Source organism: Myodes glareolus, chromosome 3 (assembly GCF_982192425.1).
Source record: "Myodes glareolus chromosome 3, mMyoGla1.1, whole genome shotgun sequence".
In the NCBI taxonomy this organism is placed as follows: domain Eukaryota; kingdom Metazoa; phylum Chordata; class Mammalia; order Rodentia; family Cricetidae; genus Myodes; species Myodes glareolus.
In genome coordinates, this window is record NC_142028.1 from 85,561,974 (window position 1) to 85,584,697 (window position 22,724).

The window sequence follows — 22,724 nt, forward strand, 5'->3', positions numbered from 1 at the left end:
AATTATCGGAATCTACCCCTCCCTTCTAAATTTGAACTGTCACCATCTTCCCTTGTACTCTGGCATGGCCTGCTAACTGATTTGCATATTTCTACACTTACTGGCGAATGCTCTATGGGACCATCCGCAGGATCACTTCAGAATCAGTATAACCAGGTCTAGAAAGATAGTTTGGTGGTTAAGAGCGCTTACTGCTGTGCCAGACGGTCCAAGTTCGGATCCCAGCACACTTATCAAGCAGCTCACAAATGCCTCTAACTCTAAGTCCAAGGGGTCTGATGTCCCCTTCTGACCTCCATGGGCACATGCAAACACATATGAGCATATACAGGCACACATAAATAAGACACAATGAGAGGGCTCCACCCTCATATTCTGAGCACCTCCCCTAGGTAGTAACCTCACCCTACCATGACTACCTGGGAACTGCTGATGGAGAGCACCCTGCCAGGTAGTCTTAGTCTACAGACTGTGTGTACATTCCGTGGATAACCCCAAGTACCAATAGTCACAGCCCCATACCTGCTGCCTAAGGCTCCTATGTCCTGCCCATCTTCCCAGGTAGCATCATCCACCCACACCCCCAGTCACAACTACATTCTTGCTTCCTGAAGGTCACAAGTTCAGGACAACCCCTAAAACTCCATGAGCCTTGTACAGACTTCTGAGCATCTGCAAGAATCTTCTAACACAACAGAAAGTTTTGCTTCTGAACTTGTAATCTTTCCCCAGCCCCAGTTGCACTGGGAGCACTTCTGATACCCTACTTGCACATTAATACCAAATGGCTCCACGACTAAACCCCAAGCACCATTCATCTGGTCTATAACTAACAAATCGGGGTGATAGCAAATAGACATCCAATGTCTCAGCAAAGGTGGGATAATGACGTCAAATAGAAATTATAAATGTTTAGCTGGGCGGTGGTGGTGCATGCCTCTAATCTCAGCACTCAGGAGGCAGAGACAGGCAGATCTCTGTGAATTCAAGGCCAGCCTGGTCTACAAAGTGAGTTCCAGGACAGCTAGGGCTGCTACACAGAGAAACCCAGCCTCTAAAAAAGCAAACAAAAAAAATATAAATGTTTAAAGAACTCAAAGATAAAATGAATAAGTACTGCAATAAAGACTGTGGGGCGGGGGAACCAAGTAGAATGAAATGAAACAATTCAAGATCTAAAAGTAGAATTTAAAAAAAGAGATAGAACTTCTGAAGAAAACCCAAACTGAAATAAAAACTGAAAAGATAATTTCAGGAAGTCAATTAAGCTTCACAAAAAGCCTCACCAGTAGATCAGATGGGAAAGAAACTGGATCACTCAATCAAAGAAAAAATTAAAATGGAAAACTCACAAATGGAGCAAGCAGAAATTCCAGGAGACCATAAAAAGACCAAATATACGAATCATATGTATGGAAGGAGAAGAAATTCAGTTAAAAGCACAGAAAATCATAGAAGAAAAATCCCTAAATCTAAAGAAAGAAATGCATATCGAGGTGCAAGAGTCATGCAGAACACCAAATAGACGGGACCAGAGAAGAAGAAACTCCCAGGGTCATATAATAGTAAAAACAGTAAATGTACAGAACAAAGAACATGTATTGAAAGCTTCAAGAGAGAAAGACCAAGTCCCATATATAGGCAAGCCCATCAGAATAACATCTGGTTTATCAATGGATGTTGTAGGAAGTTTTTTGTTCATTTCCTGACTGCCCAGACTCCCGAAATATTCATACAGAAACTATATTAATTAAATCACTGCTTGGCCTATTAGTTCTAGCTTCTTATTGGCTAACTAATATTTTAAATTAATCTATCACCATTAATCTGTGTATTGCCACGAGGCTGTGGCTTACCAGGTAAAGTTCCAGCATCTGTCATGGCTTCTCCTTGACACTGTCTCCTTTCTCCCAGCATTCAGTTTAGTTTTCCCTGCCTACCTCTGTCTTGCCCTGCTATAGGTCCAAAGCAGTTTCTTTGTTAATCAATGGTAATCACAGCATACAGAAGGGAATCCAACATCAAATGGAGACTATGAAAGCCAGAAAAGATTGGAACAATGTTCTACAAGTTATGAAAGAACACAGATACCAGCTTAGATTACTATAGCAAGCAGAACGATCAGTTATGATTAAAGAGAAAAGGAGACTTTCTATGAAGAAAATAGATTTATGAAATTTACTATCACTAATGCAGCTCTTTAGAGGTTACTGGAAGGAATACTTAGCTCTGAAGAGAGGGTTGATGTGCTGGGTAGTTTTATGTCAACTTGACACAGGCTAGAGTCATTTGAAAGGAAGCAATCCACAATTGAAAATGCCTGTAGAGCTTTTTCCTAGTGATTGATGAAGGAGGGTCCATCCAGCCCATTGTATGTTGTGCCATACCTGGGCAGGTGGACTAGGGTTATGTAAGAAATCAGGCTGGGCAAGTCATGAAGAATAAGTCAATTGGCAGCACTCCTCCAAGACCACTGCTTTAATTACTGCCTCCTGCTCTGGTTGACTTCCTGCCTTGATTGCTTTAGATGACAGACTGTAATGTGAAAGTGTTAACAAAATAAAATCTTTCGCCCCCAGTTGCTTTTAGCTATGGGTTTATCTATAGTGATATTTTATTTGCATTTTAATAAATAAAGCTTGCCTGAAGATCAGAGTACAGAGCTGAGCCGCTAGAGGCCAGGTGGTGTTGGCTCACACCTTTAATTCCAGTGTTTGGGAGTCATGCACCTTTAATTCCAGGACTAGGAAGGTGGAAACAGGAGCGATATGTCTGGATGGAGAGAGGAATGAATAGAAAGGGGAGGAGACAACTCACTGGAGTGTGGAATGTGAGGTTTGGTGGAGACATAGTGCAGTCTAGGCAGTCGTCTGAGCATTGGCAGAGGTAAAAGGTCTCTTTAGTGGCCTGCTCTGCTTCTCTGAGCTTTAGCTTAGCCCCTTTGTCTGTCTCTGGGTTTTTATTACTTGTGTTACATTTATCATAGCAATAGAAATCCTAAAAAAGTTAAGCACACCTAAAAAGGCACAAGGAACAAATAAACAATTCCTAATGCTGAATAAAAAAAGGTCTACTAGAACACCACAAAACAACAAAATGACAGGAATTAATATACACCATTTAATAAAAGCTCTTAATATTAATGGTCTCAATTCCCCAATAAAGACACACAGATTAGCAGATTTATTAATACAATAATGCACTCGAAGGTCATTGAAAACAAGAGCAAATAACACTTCAAAACAGTAGATAGGAATAAATAATCAAAATCAGTACTGAAATTATTGAAACAGAAATAAAAAGCACAAAGAATCAATAAAATGAAAAGCCGTTTCTTTGAAATGCCAACAGGACTGATAAACTTTTAGCCAAAATAACCAAGAGGAGAGACAAGAACCAAATTAGTAAAGTTAGAGATAAAAAGAGAAACATTACAAGAGACACTGAGGAATTCAGAGAATCCTAAGGATGTACTCAAAACCTATATTCTAGGCAACTTGAAAATCTAAAAGAAATGGATAGATCTTTAGATGAATGGGAATTACCAAAGTTAAATCAAGATGTAATAAACAATTTAAGTAGCTCCAGAACACTCCTCAAGCAGTACTGACTCAATGAAAGTCCAGTGTCAGATGGGTATAGTGTAGAATTCTACCAGACCTTTGAAGAAGAATTAACATTAGTACTCCTCAAATTATTCCATAAAATAAAATAAAATAAAGAAACACTTGGAATTCATTTTGTGATGCCAGCAGCCAGTATTACCCTAATACCAAAATCAGAGAAATACTTAACCAAAATAAAATAAAATTATAGTTCAATTTCTCCGATGAACATGATAAAAAAAATTCTCAATAAAACACCTACAAACCAAATCCAAGAACATATAAAAAAGATTATCTAAAACAATTACAGTGGCTTCATCCAAGAGATTCAAGGATGGTTCAGTATATATAAATCAATAAGTGTAATGGAGCACAGAATATTACCCCACATGATCATTTCATTAGATGCAGAAAAAGCTTTTGACAAAATCCAGTCCCCCTTCTTGATAAAAGTTCTGGAGAATCTAGGGATAAAGTGGACATATCTCAACACAATAAAGGAAATGTCCTTCAAGCCCACAACCAACATTGTGCTAAAAGGTCAAATTGAAAACATTTTCACTAAAACCAGGAACAAGACAAGTATGCTCATTCTCCCCATTCCCATCCAATACAGTACATGAAGCCTTAGCTGGAGTAATAAGATAAACAAAGGTGATAACAGGGACACAAACAGGAAAGAAGTCAAAGTATCTTTATTTGCAGATGATTCTATACATAAAAGACCCTAAAGACTCCACCCCAAGAGGACACCATGCAAAATCAGGAGACCACAGGCTCATTCTCTGGTGGGCAGTTTAAATAGCCTGTGGGAGTGGTCTCAACCTTCCCTGGGGAGGGGTTACTTTTGACGGGCTTTCTTGACCCTCCCTGGAGTTGGGGGGGGGGGTCACCATTTGGCGTGCTTCTTCAGAGGTGGAGTTTGGACTAAGGCAACTCCCAGGGGAGAGAGAGCTTATGACAGGAGCTTGGGTGAAGTCCCCAGAAAAACAAATATGGAGAGCCAAAATTACATTTAAGTTTTAATCACTATGCTTAAGAGATCCATGAAACAAAAATGCTTCTGATCTGCAAGCCCCTTGCCCGGGACCAGACATTTCCTGAAATAACAAGCCACATGTTTTTCATTCCCCTAAACAAGTTTGTTTGGCTCATCTGCACCTCATGACTTGATCACACATGGGCGGGAGAGTCACAGGCTGCAGGTACTTCAGGATGTGTGCTTGCCCCTGATTGGACCTGATGAGAAACACAGTGAATTATGGGTTTTCCTTCTTAAGCCCTTGCCATACTTGATTCTGGGCCATTTCTCAGGAACCTGGGTATGGACCTGGCCAGAGCCCATCTACCAGGCCAGTATTTAACTAAAGCTTGCTTCAGATTTGGCTTTAAACTGCAGTAGTTTTCTTATTCTTGATCTCTGGGGTTAACAAATGCTAGGTTGTCTTGAAATCTCCTCTGTCAATGACATTGGCCCAAAACCCTGCAGTTTAGCCTCTGGAAGATTTTTTGAACAAGGGCAGAAAGCAGTCTCATACCTTGCCAAAATATCACAATAACAGTCTATAATAGTCTTCCCCTCGGAATCCTCCTGAGATGGGCCTCCACAGTTCACATTGCTTTCAGCACCACTGTCTTCCAAGCCCATTAAACTCTGCTTACAATGTTCAGCTGCTTTTTTAGTTCAAAGTCTCAAAGTCTTCCAAATTCCTCCAAAGATCAGCATGGTCAGGCCTTTCACAACATCCCATCCATGGCACTAACTTCTGTTACTGTTACATTGCTGTGAAGAAACGCCATGACCAAAGCCACTTAGAAAAGCATTTAATTCAGGGCTTGTTTATGGTTTTGGAGGGTTATCTCAAGATCTTCATCATGGGAAGCTTGGCAGCAGGCAGGCAGTAGCTGAGAGCTAACATTTTAACCAAAAGATGGAGCCAGAGAGATGGAACAAGGGCCTGGCCTGTGTTTTTGAAACCTCAAAGCCCACCTCCAGAGACACACCTCTGTCAAAAGTCCACATCTCTTAAGTCTTCCTAACAGTTCACCAACTGGGAAGCAAATGTTCAAACATATGAGCCTACGGGGGCCATTTTCATGCAAGCCGCCACAAGGCCAGAAGTATACACTGGAGAAAAGAGCGTTCTGGGGTTGGGGTCATTTAGAGATCTACCAGTTTGTGAACATAATTTAGCAAAGAGGCTTTCATTCAGATACTGGTGCCAGATACTCAGGGCATCGGGGTTGCACCTGAGAGTGCTCTCAAGATGCAGTTCTGAATCACATTAGTCTGGGGTTTGTAAAGGCAAAGGTTACAAGGTTACAGATTCAGCCTTTGCGTAATCAGGCACATATCCCACCTAAGTCCAGTTGAGCATGTGGTACTGCCTTCGAGCAGTCAGGGATGAGCAAGTTTGTTTACACAAACAAGATCAGGCAATCACAAGAACAGCCCCTAGCATTTCTGGAAGTTATTTGTCCTTGGGTAAGTGGGGCTTACAGGTTAGAGGCATTTTTCTTTTTTTCTTTCTTTTCTTTCTTTCTTTCTTCCTTCCTTCCTTCCTTCCTTCCTTCCTTCCTTCCTTCCTTCCTTCTTTCTTTCTTCCTTCCTTTCTTCCTTCCTTCCTTTCTTTCTTCCGTTCTTTTCTCTCTCTCTCTCTCTCTCTCTCTCTCTCTCTCTCTCTCTGTCATTTTCAAGACAGGGTTTCTCAGTAGCTATGTAGGAGCAGCCCTGGAACTCACTCTGTAGACCAGGCTGGCCTTAAACTCAGACGTTCACCTGCCTCTGCCTCCCAAGTGTTGGGATTAAAGGAGTGCACCTCCACCGCCCAGTTATTTTGTTTCTCTTAAACACAGTAATTTCAAACTTTTAAACATAATGTTCACCATCATAAGACAACATCTTCAATAAATCATGCTGGCCAAAATGGACGTCTACATGTAGAGGAATAAAACTAACTCCTTATCTCCGACTCTGCACGAAACACAATGTCAGACGGATCAGTCTGTTAGAGGAGAAAGCAGGGAATATACTTCAATGTCTAGGCACAGGAAAGGAGTTTATAATAGGACCCTGGTAGAGCAGGAATTAAGATTAACTATTGACAAATAGGACTTCATGAAACTAAAATGCTTCTGTACTGTAAGGGACACAATCAATCCACTGAAGAGACAACCAACAGAATTGAGAAGAAGTGTTTTTACTAGCTAGACATTTTTCAAGGATTATTGTCTAGAAAATACACAGAACTAAAAACAATAAATATCAAGAAGCTAAGCAACCCAATTAAAGATTTAGCCATGGAACTAGGCAACGTTCTCCAAAGAGTCAATACAAATGGCCGAGAAACGTTTTGAAAACTGTTCAAAACCCTTAGACATCAGGGAAACATAAACAAAGACTAATTTGAAATTTCACCTTACCCCAATCAGAACGCCTAAGGTCAGACAAACAAAGAAAGTAAAACAAAACAAGTGATGACAAACGCTGGAGTGGAGGTGGGAGAAGGAGAACATTGTTGTTAGGAGCACAGCAACCAGCTTCCTGACAGCTACAGATAATCTACTGTATAGTCCACGTGCACCACGGCTAGACACATACCCAAGGGGCTCTGTGTCCTATTGCAGAGATACCTGTTTATTTATAGTCATTGCTCCTTTTTCACAATAGCCAGGAAATGGAACCGGTCAGGTGTTCATCAACTGATGAAGGGATAATGAGCAGGTGGTATACTCTCACAATGGAAAATGATTAAGCTTAAGAAAAGTGAAATTATGAAAATTTCAGGTAAATAATCTGGAAATAATCTTTCTGAGTGAGGTAACCCAGACCTAGAAAGACTAATAGAGGCATATATTCTCTCTCCTATGTAGATGCTAACTCTGAATCTTCGCTATGTGTGTTAAAGTGGAGTACCCATTGAAGTCAGGAAACGAGTAAAGGGCTGTGGAGGTGCTTTCAAAGGAGGGGAACTCAAAAGGGGTCGTGTGAGGAGGGAGCGGGAGATGATGGAGTAGGAAAAACCAAGCAGGGTGGAGGATGGGAAATCGGAGTGGAGGTGAGAGTCTAAGGGGGCATAACTAGCAGTAAAGACCTTGGCAAAGGTCTTACTTCTGTGGGAGAGTCCTGAAATAAGCACGTCTACATAGATAAACAGAGTTTAAAGGTTGTTAACGAACAAGCTGAGGCCATACCTGTTGCAGACATCATAGACAACAACAACAAAACCCCCCCTGCCTGAGTAATGCAACACAGGGCAACAGCAGGGTAATCAAGAGGAACCCCAGTGAGGGCCCAGCATCAACAGTGTAGCAGAAACCAGAGGCCTTGAACTAGACCAACGGCTCTTTGCAAAGAACACTTGCAAGTGAAGATGTGAGGACAAATGGGTGTCCCGTGTGACTTGTGTGACGACTTGGGGAACTTGCTGTGTCACACTGCAGCTTCCATGATGGGACTGACTTCTTTCCCTCTTAAATTTTATTTTATTTTATTTTGGGGAGAGGTTGCAAGGGCAGAGGGTGGATACGAAGGGAAAAGGGAAGTGAATGGGATGGAGATACCTAATGTGAAAGACACAAAGAATAAGCAAAAAGAAAGTTAAAAAAAAAAAAGGCTATTGCCTAACTTACAGCAGGACTGGACCTAGAGAAAGGGAGGATCAAGGAAGACCGCACAGGCGAGCCAGGACAGGACTCTAGAAAGGTCACCATAGACATTTAGCTGTTGCATGTGGAACATCTCAACTTACCTGGGCCAGGAATAGGCACCAGGCACCTCTGCTGGCAACATTGACCTCATTGCCCTCAGCGAATGGATGCTTAGGGTTTTGCTGCTACACTCGGAAAGAATTCTCCACCCCATTCCCCCATCTCCTTTTCCTGGCTCTCCAACTCCTCATTCCAAAACCTGAGCAGATACAAGTGAATTCCCCAGCTGGGTCATAGAGCTGAGTCCTGGCTGCCAGGGTTACTAAGGAAACAGTGTCTGAGAGATGAGGCCAACTGTGACCCCCAGCTACATTCCTATAGTGGAGAGTTTAGTCTCCTGGAGTAGGGATCGGAGGGCACCAACACTGGGCAGACAGTAAACATCACATGTCCTGTAACAGGCCAACCCTAAGGCCTCTCAGTGATGGCCATCCGTGTCTCTACTATCTCAATGAGAAAGGGCACAGCGGTTGCTCTAACCCTTGTCCTGTTCATTCCAGCTGCCTATAAAAGCTGCAACATAGTTGTTTGTTATGGGAAAGTGTGCTTTGCCCTCCAGGTTCTTATTTCTGGGTGCTATAGAGATGTATTGTGTAAGCCCTTATCCTCTATGTTGAATGAGCCACTGGAACCAGCTTGTTTTCCTGACTCCCCAGACCTAAAAATAGGGCATTATTGAATAGCCCAAAAACCTGGGCAGAGTTTTCCCACTGCAGGGAGCCTGAATGTCAATTCGTATGTTTAATGGGCAGATGCTGTATCTACTGGAGTTTCTATTTTTAAACTTGCTAAGTGCCAATTCTCTCTCAAATGTCAATTCCCATTCTCAAAGCAAGTGGGTTTGTTTGTTTTCTTAGTAGAAATTACCACGCAATGTAAAAGACACACTTATTACTAATGATTTTTTTTGAAAGAAACAGCTTTTAAAGAATTTTCAGTGCTACCCTTACTGTCTTCCGTTTATTTGACAAAAATCCGGGAAAGATGGATGAAAGGGGGTTTCTGAAAAAAGAACACAGGATGCAGGATTTCGCAGTAATTTATGCACCTTCTTCACACGTGGTTCCCACCATATCTGCTTCCTTTTTCTCCCCTCAGCATTTAAAATATTCAGGCTGCAGAAGCAAAGCAAGCTTTCTAAAATCATTCAGCGCAAAGAGCTGCCTCCAACTTAATTTGTTACTACTCCAAGGTAACGCAGAGGTGTGAATCAAAGTCACGTGACTGATGCGCTCCCCACCCCCATCCCCACCCCAGAGCTGACATTTCAATTTAATACTGAACTCCAAGAGTCCCCTTTGAAAAGAATTTAACTCCGTCTGCTTAGAGCTGATTTGGAGTGAGCATCTCAACTGTGGATCTTGGATGCCCGAAATGACAGCAAGCCTCAGTGCTTTGGGAGCCTGAGGAGTTAGCTCGGGAGATGGGGCATGCTTTAGTGTCCCCTTTGTTGCTTTAACAAAATCTTGACAAAGCATCTCCAGGTTAATAAGGTTCATTCTAGCCCACAGCTAAAAGGTATGGTGTGTCAGGGCAGGGATGTAGGGACAGCAGGAGCTGGGAGCAGATGGCCTCAGGGCAGCCAATAGTCAAGAAGCCAAGACCCTGCTAAGTGTAGTGGCAGGAGCTTTTGGTCTCAGGAGCACTCTGGAGGCAGAGGCAGGCAGACCTCTGTGAGTTCAAGGTCAATCTAACCTACGCGGTGAGGTCCAGGACAGTCAGGGTGCGTTGAGAGTGCCGTCTCAAACCAAAGACAAAGGAAAGAAGAAGCAGAGAGCAGTGAGCAGATGCTGCTTCTCAGTTGCCTTTCTGCATTTAATACAATTGGAGATCCCAGCGGCACAGTGACACCCACAGCGTCTTTCCAACTCCTTGAAAGAAATCAAGAGACTATCCCTCAGGCAGGGCCAGAGTTCCCTCTCCCTGTCAGTCTAGATTTTACTAAACTGTCGACACAAATCATCCTGTAGTAGCTGCTGTTTGGCTGTAGCTGCAGGGAAGGCGTACCTGTGGTTCCGAAGGGAAGAATGTAAGCTTCGGAGACAGGAGAATTAAGTTACGATCTTCTCCACTTTCAAACTTAGTCACATTGCTCTGGGGCTCGAGCACCAGACTCCGCAGGAGTGAAACAGAGGAGATTACACTTTCGCTGTTGTGAATGCCACAGGAATTAATGTGCCGAGTGCCAGCACCTCAGAAGAATCCAGAAAATGCTAACGCCCTTCTCTGTACTGTCTCCACCCAGTGAAGCTGCATCGCTCTTGTGCGTTCAAGCACTCCTTGTCTCTTTTTTCTCTTATTTGTTTGAGACGCGGTCTTCCTAGTGGCCTAGGTTGACCTTGAACTCACCATTCTCCTGCCTCAGCTTCCTGAACTGGATTCCAGGTCTGTGTAACCACACTCAAGCTCAACTCTTCTGTGTGCCTTTACTGATGTCCTTCCTGCCCTGTTCCTCATATTGAATACCACTTCTCCCACCTTGGCATGTTCAAATCCAATTCCTCCATTAGGGTCTGGCTTGAACAAACGTGGCAAATGTCTGAGGTTAGCCTGAACTACTAGCGACTGTGTTTCAGAAAACAAACAGGAAGGTTAAGCATTTTGCCCAAGGCGTCACATCTCTTAAGCAAGTGATAAGGTTGCGTTTTTTGGGTCTAGTCTACCAGATGCCAGTGTCTGCGCTTCACAAGGTCTACACTGTGTAAGACTACACAACCCTTAGGCCATTGCGTTCAAGGTCCACTGTGCTAGTTACTTTTCTATTGCTGTGATGAAACACCATGGCCAAAGGGTCTGTTAGGCCTTACAGCACCAGAGGGGTGGGAATCTATGACCATGATAGAGGGGAGGCAAGGCAGAAAGCTGAGAACTATTCTCCTGAACTGTAAACTCTCAGCAGAGAGAACAAAATGGGAATAAAGGGAGACCTGAAGTTCTCAGAGTCCACCCCAGTGAAGTACTTTCTCCAGCAAGGCCACACCTCCTAAGCTTCCCCAAACATCGTCATCAACCAAGGACCAAATCTGACCATTTGAGCCAGATGGTGGTGGTGCCTGTCTTTAATCCCAGTACTAGGGAGGCAGAGGAAGGTGGATCTCTGTGAGTTCAAGGACAGCTCTGGACTATTGAGAGCAGGTTCCAGGACAGGCTCCAAAGCCACAGAGAAACCCTATCTCGAAAAACCAAAATAAATAAATAAATACCATTCAAACCATCACACCCACCTTCATGAGGAAGTTTTCTATACCCCTCACTTAAAGAGAGCCTCTTCTGAAGCTGCCTCTGCAGTAGATGGGAAGTGATACAGAGATCCACCCAGAAGGTGCAGGAATGGGCAGAGGGCGAGAGACTAAGCGGGAGGCCTTCTTTAAACCCTTCCCCTGAGGGCTCGTGGAACTAGGCGGAAAGGGAGGCAGATAAACTGTAAGAGCCAGAGGGAATGGAGGACACCAAGAAAACAGTACCTTCCAGACACACCAGGCCATATGAACTTACAGGAACCGTGGCAACATGCACAGGGCCTGCCCAGGTCCAAGCAGAGCGGTCCCAGCAATGAGAGGGAAAATGGGAAAAGCTCCCGCCTGTAACCCGGAAGCTATCTCCAGTTGGAAACGTTTTCTCCAACAAGCCACAGCTGAAGATGGCCAACACAAAATACACTCGATGGTATGTTTGGAGATTGTGTTTGTCTTATAAAGACAGTTGGGCTTTTTTTTTTTTTTTTGGTCCTTATTGGTTGGTCTTTTACTTATATACTATGGTTTCTGATTTTGTGTTTTTATGTTTTGGGTGTGTATTTGCATACATGTCCATATGTGTTTCTTTCTTCTCCTGCTTCTTTTCTTTTTTAAGATTTATTTATTTGTGAATATTGTTCTGGCTGCATGTATGCCTGTAAACCAGAAGAAGGCACCAGATCTCATTACAGATGGTTGGAAGCCATCATGTAGTTGACTGGGAATTGAACTCAGGACCTCTGGATGAGCAGCCAGTGCTCTTAACCTCTCAGCCATCCCTCCAGCCCTGTGTCTCCTGTTTGTTTTCTAAAGAATGAGAAAGAAGGTCTGGAGTTGGATGAGTGGGGGATATTTGGAGGATCTGGGGCATAGATAAGGGAGAGAAAGCTGTGATCAAAATATATTGTATGAAAAAAATCATTCCAATTAAAAAAATAACTTTTTACTGCCTTTGAATTCCACATATTTCATTTAAGAAGCCTGCCTAGTGAAACATGTCTCTTTAGCCCATGGCACTGTATTCTTTGGTTTTATCTCCGTTAAGCCCAGTAAGGGTTATTTCCTTCCCCTCCATGTAGTAGTACGTGTACATGTAGTACTAGTACTAGTCCATGGAGTAGTCCATGTACATGTACATGGAGCACATGGAGTCCATGGAGTCCATGGAGTAGTACAGATGGTACATAGCTTTACTCTCAAGTGTTCATTACAAAGTGTTATTGGTATGTTTTGAAGCCTCTGGTTTCTGCTATGCTTTTGATCCTGGACTCTTACTGGGGCTCCTCTTGAATATCCTGTTGTTGCCCTGTGTCATGGAAATGCTCCGGCTTTGAATCTGAAGGACTTCATGTACTCCAGTAGATCAAAAATGAGATGGATAGTGGGATGGGCCAACACATAGCCCTGGGTGTAAGCCTAGGTGGTAGCTGGGTTGGCCAGCCTGCCGGCTCTCTCCGTCCTTACCACCAGGGTGGACTCTCCAGCACTGCCCCAGCTAGTTTACCCTATGTAACAAGGAGAAGGGGCGGAGTTGGTTCTCCTGCTTTCATGTTCCCAGGGCAGGCTCACCCACATCTGAACCACCAGGGCCAGCTCTCCTGGACTGCCTGGGTGAGATGCAGGGCCCACTCTCCCTAGTGAGACCTAGTGCCCTCCTAGCTGGTCAGGGGCTGGGTCAGCTCCCCCAATGGCCACAGGTGGCGATGGGTGAGGGTGCAGTCTGTAGGAATCTTGACGATGTCTTTTACAGTAGTCTGCATGCCAGTCCATGCTTTTATTGGTAGACACAGGTTCTTTCAGAGCTGTCTTTGGCTCCCCTGCTGTGCGTATCTGTACTTGTCCACATAGCTTCAATCAGATTTGCCACTTCCGTGGCTCTTATGGCTCTCTTATTATGACAGACTTTGCCCACTGCTTTCCCTACACCCTGACGATGCCTTTATTTTGATGATGTAACTCAGCAGCAAGTTTTAACCCCTGTGCTGTTGTTTTGGAACCTGCAATGGATTGTCTGCCAATTTTACAGCAGCAGCAGCAGCAGCAGCAAAGGGCTGGATGTGCCTGGATGACGAAGCATCACCAGAACTTGGTCCCTGAACTGCTTCCATATTTCCCGGGGCTGCTTTCCTAGCAGGTGAGGATGACTTTATTCAGGACGTTCATATTAGCTACTTAGAATCCTTTACTGTAGATGCTCAAGGTATTTGTCGAGTAAATGGCTTTAAAATGTGAATGCGACTTTGTCTTCCCTCTGCAGAAAAGGTTGCATCTGTTTTATAGTAAGAACTAAAATCCTCAGCATAGCCAGCAGGTCCTCAGCAGTGAAGCCCCCTGACCTTGCTGGGCTCAGTGGTACCATGGCCTCTAGTTCTCGACAGTCTGGGCAACAATGGTTACTGTCTACTCCTCGGGACTTTTCATTCGTTTTCCTTCTCCCTGGAAGGCAGGGCTCCCTTTTCCTGGGGAATGTTATTTTAAGGTGTGTTACTTTTGTTTATGCTCTGGAACGTTTGTTTCACCATGTAAAGATGTGCTGCTTTTGTTTGTGCTGCATTTGTTTATTTCTGTGAAGCTGCGATTCTTTGTCTAAAACACCTGATGGGCTAATACAGAACGGAGCGACCAATAGTGAAGCAGGAGAAAGGAGAGGTACGGCTGGCAGGCAGAGAGGATACCTAGGAGGAGAAGAAGGTGCAAGAGAACGAGAGGAGGACACCAGAGGCCAGTCACCCGGCTACACAGCCAGTCACAGAGTAAGAAGTAAAGAAAGGCATACAGAAATAGAGAAAGATAAAAGCCCAGAGGCAAAAGATAGATGGAATAATTTAAGAAAAACTGGTGAGAAACAAGGCAAACTAAGACTGGGCATTGGTAATTAAGAATAAGCCTCCATGTATAATTTATTTGGGAGCAGGGTGGTGGACCCCCAAAAGAATCGAAAGAACAAAGAGCCCCAAAGAGAAAGAGAATAAAAAGAGTAAAATAACCAATATTCTTTGTCACCTTACCTTAACTTTCGTCAAGACTATTTTGTTGACCAAACCCTGTTACCTTGCCTTTGGGTCCCTTGTCTGCCTGAGGACAGATGGGTGAAATTCTGGCCAGACCCACCCAACTCTGTAAGGGGGAAAAACCTAGGGGTACCCTTGTTGTCCTGGTAGGAAAGCCAGGCCAGTTGACCCTTGCAGCAACAGAGCTCTCTTGTTTAATCCAGCTGGCCCTGCTATAGACAAGGCAAGCTCTGACTTCAGGCCAGAGATTGATCCTGGCAGTAGCATTTTCTGAAGGGACACGTACCCTTCATCTCCCCTTGGCTTGTGCATGCTGACTGCCAGCAGGCCTGGCTCACAGCCACCTTAGCAAAGAGGAATTTGTATAGCCTGGTTATTTTATTTTTAATGTATTGCCAAATTCCTAATTCTAGGGAGAAATAAAACTCAAATAGCTTTTATGATGTGTTGGCTTAAAGATGGGGTGTTTGGGCAGGCGGGAAGAATATCAAGGTAAGTGCACCCAGCTGCAGCACCAATAACAACCCAGACACAGATATTGGAGTTCAAGTTGAACAGAAAAGCAAAGCATCTAACCATTAGAGAGACCTTTTACCTCTACCAAATCTTCAGACCAAAGGGGGTGGGATCCTGTCTCCACGAATCTTCAAAGTCCACACTCCACTGAGTTCCTGTCTCCTCCCACCTTATATTCCTCTTTCTGCCCAGCCATAATGCTTCTGTCTCTACCTCCCTAGTGCTGGGATCACCTTTGTGTTAGATATTTGTCTTTTAGATAGGTTCAAGCTTGTGTTTCCTATGGTGGCCTTGAACTCACAGAGATCTGCCTCTGTTTCCTGAGTCCTGGGATTAAAGGTGTGTGCCACCACTGCCTGGCCTGTATGGCTGACTAGTATGACTGCTTTGCCCTCTGATCTTCAGGTAAATTTTATTTATTAAAACACAAATAATATACCATTATAATCAATTTAGAAATAGGTTAGCTTTTCATCTAATAATGATGTCTAAATTTTATGGTAACAGGTAACATTTATGAAGCATTTACTAGATCCTAAGAACTGCACCAGGAATTTTTATGTATATAGTAACTCATTTATTTTTCTTAAATACCACCTTATGTGTTATCACCCCCACTCTATAGAGAAAGTTGAGACTGGGACATTAAATAAGTTGCCTAAGTTTAGTACCTAGTAGAGCTGGCTCCTCTCTGCAGGCAGACGAGTCCTTCACAGTTTTTGCTTTGGAGATGAGACTATCCAACTACGTATGGTTTTCAGTGCAAGAGTGTAGCAAAGACAGTTTACCAAAACAGCAGATTCTAGATTGAGCCACACCCAAACTTCAATACTTCCTGGGTTGTCCACATCTCTCCCAAACTCTATTTTCTCATCTTTAAAATGACAGTGTGACTGACTCATAATTCCTACTATAGAGACCAAGTCAGCAAGAACAGGGAGGCTTCTGGCCCTGTGCCTGGCACATGGCCAGTGACTAATAAATGACAAAATAGTATGAAAATAATACTAACATAAAGGGATACCTGGAGTGCTGTAGTCAGCCTGTCTTCCCTATTCCGTCATCAGCTGATAACTCCACCCTTAACATTTGCACTAAGGTATGCTGTCTCTGGGAGGTCTACTTAAAAAGAAAACACCTTATAGGGAAATCACTATGTTCACTAAACTATGATCATTCTATGTTACTATCTTAATTAATAACCTAGCTATGTATTGTGCAAGCCTTCTAGAAAGTAAGATGGTTACTTGTAAAATTGCCTTCAGTTTGGCATACTGCTAACCGCTACCTCCATTTGATCCACTCTGGCTAAAGGTCTTTGTTCTGTGAATCATTAGAGCACCCTGGGGGGATGCTAGTGTTGTCTTTTGACTTCTGAGGCTTAGGAACAGGTTAAGGTCAATTCTAAAGGCATCCAAGAGTAAGTGGTGGAGAATGGATTTTCTTTCAAGTCTTACCACAGGATTCAGGCTTTGCCCAGTGTCCTGGTTTGCTTCTGTGGCGATGATAAAACACTAACCTAAGAAGCTTGGGGAGGAAAACGGTTTATTTCATCTTACAGCTTACAGTTCATTGTGGAAGGAAGTCAGGACAGAATCTCAAGGCAGGAACCTGGAGGTGGGAACTGAAGCAGAGACCATGGAGAAACACGCCTTGTATTCCATGACTCATTTAGCCTTTTTCCTTATATAATCCAGGATCACCTACTGAGGGGTAGCACTGTCCATAGTGGCCTGGGCCCTCTCACATCAGTCATTAATTATTAATCAAGAAAGTACCCCACAGACATGCATACAGGCCAGTAGGATGGAGGCATTTGCTTAATTGAGATTCTCTCTTCCTAGATGACTCCAGTTTAATGTCAAGTTGACAGAAAACTAACCAGCACACCTGGTGTGTTTTTCCACTCCTGGGCCTGGACAGCTCACTTTTGTGAAAACGTTCTCAATAGATGATAATACAAAAGCAAAATACATTTGCTGAAACAAAACTGAAAGCGTAATGTATAGTGATACATTAGGTTCTTCATCTAACCCTTTGATCTAAAGTTATATGACCAAGAGGCAGACCCTCACACAAACATTAAAATAGCAGGCATCAAGCACAGGCTACATGAATTAAGCAGAGAGCACCCAAAACCATCTTCAGCAGAAGAATAGCATTCAAGATAGGGTGACAGAGTATGTAAGCAATTCTCAATGTTAGACAATGATGAGAATAAGAGAAGAAATGTATTTCTGGACTGGGGATGTTGCTCAGTTGCGAGACTGCTGTGTAGTATGCCCAACGCCCTGAGTTTGAATCCTGGTACCACATCAACCAGGTGTAGTGGGGAACATCCATACTTGAGAGGTGGAGGCAGAAGGATCAGGGATTCAAGTCAGCATAGGCTACATGAGACTCAAAACAAAAAAGGAAATAATTTATTTCTAGAGTTATACAAATGTTTAGTTATGGAATTTCTTGGATGCTATAATAATGGGCAGATTGGTGTAAATATTGTATTCAATTATAAAAAGAAAACCATATTAAATCGAGTTCAAAAGAGGAAGGATCCATATTTTAAACTGTCTAGATTTAAATAGTAAAGCTAGATCTTCAAAACACCTGACAGTAGAATCACTTCTGTCTACAGAGGAATTTGACATAGTACTTCTTTACCTAGGTGAAGATTTTCCTGGGTATGTTGAGGAGAGGGACAGAGGGGGTCCACATTTTCACAAACCAGAATTTACACTATATATCTTGAGCACATATTCCATCGCCTTGACAATAGCTAAGGATGCCAGCTAGACCTTTGGTGTAGGTCTCAGCATCCCGACTGTCCCTGTGACCGAATACATCATAGAAGGAACTTAAGTGGTCTGTTTTGGCTCACAGCTAAGAGGAATGGTCCACCATGGTGGGGAAGTCCCTGAAAGACTGTAGCTTCCAGCACAGGTCCTCAGGTGCTCCCAACAGGGAAGCAGAGAGCTAAAGCAGAACCCGAGAGCTGCTGTAAGCCTCAAAGGCTGGCTCCTAGTAGCTTATGCCAAAGCCTTCCAAAGCAGCACCACCAGCTGGGGACCAAGTGATAAAAGACATGATCCTGTAGGGGACACTTCACACCCAAACCGTATCTGTGACCTACTTGCTCCATAACGCTGGGTAAGGTGACTCTTTTAGTCACTGCATGTGTAAAACAGGTGAATAATTATGCCTCCTGCCTAGGAAGCATGTCGTAAGATTTCCATGACATTAGCTGTTAATAAACCATGGCATTGCTTTCATCTGGACTATATAAAATCAGCATTCATTTTGTTTTTTTCATGCAAATCGGAAGTGTCCACTGATACTTGTGTAAGTTTTGGACTGCTGAAATAGATTACTACTAGTAAAATTCATGTTTACTATCTTAGTTACTTTTCTATTGCTGTGAGGACGATGATTGAGGTCATTTATAGAAGAAAGAGTTTATTGGTGCTTTCAGTTTCAGAGGGTGAATCCATGGCCGTTATGGTGGGGAGCATGGAAATCGGCAGGCAGGCATGGCACCGGAGCAGTATCTGAGAGCTCACATCCTTGTCTGAAAGTAGAAAGCAGAGAGAACTGGGAATGATATGGATTTTTGAAGCCTCAAAGTCCATTCCCAGTGACCCGTTTCCTATAATAAAGGCAATGACCGCAAATTGGTCAGTGGGTGGCACATGCCTTTAATCCCAGAAACTGGGAGGCAGAGGCAGGTGAGTCTCTGAGTTACAGGCCAGCCTGGTCTGCAGAACAAGTACCACAACAGCCAGGGCAGTTACACAGAGAAACAGTTGTGGGATATTTGTACACTGTGTGAGGATGTATTGCTGTGACTGCTATAATAAAAAGCTGAGCAGCCAATAGCTAGGCAGGAGAGACAGGTGGGACTTCTGGGTAGAGAAAGATCGTGGAGAAGAAGAAAGGCAGAGTCACAGCTTTATGCGGAGGGAGCAGGATGGGCAGTGCAGAGCAAAGGTGGCTGAGCCGTGTAAAAGGACATAGACTAAAAGATACGGGTTAATCTAAGTGATAAGAACGAGTTAGGAATGAGCCTAAGCTAATGCCAAGCTTTCATACTTAATAAGAATTCTCTGTGTAGTTACTTGTGAGCTGTCAGGCTGGGCAGAAAGTGCTGCTATGAACCCAAGGTGGGGCTTGATTATCTAAACATAGGTCCTGAGAAAGCTAAAAAAAAAGTTCTGGACAAGGAGCTGGATGTGGCTTCCTATTCATGCAGTTTCTCAGATGGACTGACGCTTGGTGTACAGAGGTACCACTCTTAGCCATTGCCTATGGGCTAGAGCCAGCTGCTATCACAGCACCGTGATATTGACTGGCCCTTTAAGGCTCGGCTCATGAAGTCAGAGAATGCTGCAGGCATGTTGAAAGCCAGATCCAGACACACAAAGCCTCTAAAAAGGTACAGTATGTTTAAAAATGTGCTTAGATGCTAAAGGAAGAAAATAAAGTAGGTATAGACAGTCATAGAAAAATTAGTTTAAAAAGAATAAAATCTTTAAAGAAAGAATAAAGTAATAGAATAAAGTAATATAAAAATAAGCCATGTAAAGATGGAAAATATACAAGGCATCTGTATCTTGTATTGTATTTTGCTGACTTTGAATTTTTAAAATGCTAATGCATAGAAAACAGTAGCTGCTGAGAGACACTGAATTGCGAAAACTGTTAAATTAAACCAACCTATATATTTAAGAATGTCTTAACTTCAAAATGGAAGTCAGAAACAATGTTGAATTAGGGAAGAAGTTATGCCTTTGTTTCAACAGGAAATAAAAAGCTATACTTTCCCCTTCAAAATTGATAAAGGTCAGCTTTGATTAGGAGAAACTTCCTGGGGGTGTTAATTATAGACATGAGGGAAAAAGCCAAGAAAGACTACAGGAAAGAAAACATATATGCTGATCCCTCTATATGGGAACAGTTCTGAGTCTGTATGAGACATGATCAATCTTGGCTACAGAGTCCTCATGATAGTTTGGTTATATAGTCCAAATGGACTTAAAGTTGGCAGATGCCTTATACCTGCTCAAACATATAACAAAAAAATCATCTTTAGCTGGCTTGTGCATACCACACATACATTCCATACTTGTGTTAATCCAGATATATGTGTTATCCTTAAAAGGCTATATATTTTCAGAACAAAATGATCATCACCAGTAAAGACAAATAGTCTAGGTGATTTGGACCCTCAGAATGCCTTTGTTACCGTTTATTCAAAATTCTATATCCCAAAAAACTTCAAAGTTGCTATCTGAGATGATTCAACCTCACAGACTGCTTCAGCCAGGACTTCAGGCAAGCCCTGCCCTCTCCTATCACACTGAGCCTGGACCAAAGCTGGTTCTCCCAGGATTTGTTCATTTCAATTTTCTCAGGGTCCTCTAAAGATGTTATCACTCCCAGACAACAGAAAGCAATTTTAAGAACACAATGCCCACATTCCCAAGAGGTGGGGTGGGTGGTTTTTGGGCATTTGATGGATTATGGATTTTATCATTATTTAGAGGGGTTGGTTGCAACTTGTTATTGGTCATGATTAGGGAGAAAACTAAACAAAGGGTTTAGATTAAAAAATCTCATTCTGAAAAGATAAAGGTGGATATAGAAATGATAGGATAAAAGGGTAGATTATTGAATCTACTTTCAACCTAAAAAGGCAACTTCTAGTCTCAAATATTTTACATTGGCATGGATTTTTTATATTGATGCAAATTTGAGGTTATCTTCTGTTATATTGTTTATATGTTCCTACTCTTGTCTATGGCATTGTACCTATGCAGCTCATTTAACAATGTAATATAAATTTCTAGTCCTTAAAAGCTAGTAACTGTTTAGGATAGTTAGGGAATACAGGTTAGTAGTTAGTCATCTATAACAAAGTGTATAGTCATGTTAGGTATATTTTCAAGGTCAAAAGATGTATTTTAATTAGATAGATGTCTTCAAACACTTCAAAGACCTACAGAATATGGCATTTAAAGTAGTTTAATAATATAAGGACTTCTTACAGTATACTGTCCAAACTGGACAAGTGGGAACAAAAGGAGACTGCCAAACTTTGCCAAGTCCTTCAAAATTCCTACTTCACAAAAAAGTTTGTCAGATATTCTAGGCCTTTAGGCTAAAAATGGATGCCCCAGCACTATAGAGAAAACTTGGGTGACTGTTCAGGCAGCCAGATGTCTTTGTCATTTCTATAGTTTTGGAAGTTGCTTGCTCTGTACTTCCTGTTTACTCAGGTAATCCTATATTCTTCTTGGGTCTTTGATGGGGTAAAGACTAGATAGTTATAATTACAGGTTTTTTGTTACCAAATCTAGAAAAGAAACTCACAAAAGAGGTGTAAAGTATTGACAGACATAAAAGCTTAAGTTGTTAATACAAGTTAAGATAGAAAGTAAATTAGGTACAAAACTTGACTTGGCAAGATAAGATAATGAAATATTTCCCCTGAATTTGGCAAATACAAATGGACTAGATATTATTGTATATAGTTCTACTGTGTTAAAGTTAAAACCTTCCCTTTTATTTAGTCAAAAATGGGGAAATGTTGTGGGATATTTGTACACTGTGTAAAGATGTATAATAAAAAGCTGAACAGATGGAGGGGAAGAAGAAAGGTGGAGTCATCAGCCAGATTTAGAGGAAACAGGATGGGCAGCACAGAGTCAAATGTAACTGAGCCATGTAAAAGAACATAGATTAAAAGATACGGGCTAATTTCAGTTATAAGAACTAGCTAGGAATAAGCCTAAACTAAGGTCAATTTTTCATAATTAATAAGAAGTCTCTGTGTCTTTTTTTTGGTGAGCTGCTGGTCCTAATAGAAAATACTGCTACAAAATCTGTCTCAAAAAACAAACAAGCGCCACACTTCCTAATCCTTCTCAGACAGTCCCACCAACTGGGGACTAAGCATTCAAACATATGAACCTATGGGGGCCATCATTCAAACCATCACATTTCTCAATAACTTTTCAAAAATACGGGTGAGAAGGAGAGTGGGGTGAAGTATCAGGGTTCCTTCTCTGAGGATAATTATGTAAGACAGATGAAGACCATGGACTTGCATCAGCAAAGTAACAATAGCAGGCTCTACCCTAGGGTCTATGATTTCCTCAGCCCTGCCTGGGTTTTTGACCAGGTTTGTAGTACCAGCAGTACCTCAAATCCAATCAGAAAGTGGTTATCTGCTAATAGTCATCTTGCTATTACACCAGTGGACAGGCACTGTCCAGCAGGTGACTGTTGTAGCATGTGGGATCTAGCATTGGGCAAGTCCATAGATACTTTTCTCTTCTAGCAGATTGCAAAGCAATATGAAAGCTGGCTGCCAGGGAGGAAATTTCCAAGTCAGGTTGAAGTTCAGTTCTCTGTGTCCTGCAGCCAAAGGGTGTGGTGTTTTCAGCAATGGGGATCAAGCCAGTCAAATTCCACAGATGGGGGAGATGATCTCCAAGTTCCACCCATTACTGAGGAGTTCCTGTCAGTTGATAGCTTCTAAGGGATGGAGAAGCACTTTTTGTTTTTGAGGGTGTGGATCCTGGGAAGTTTCCCACTAAAGAGTGGATGGCCCCACACCCATGCACTGTGGGTAGCATTAATTGGCCTTA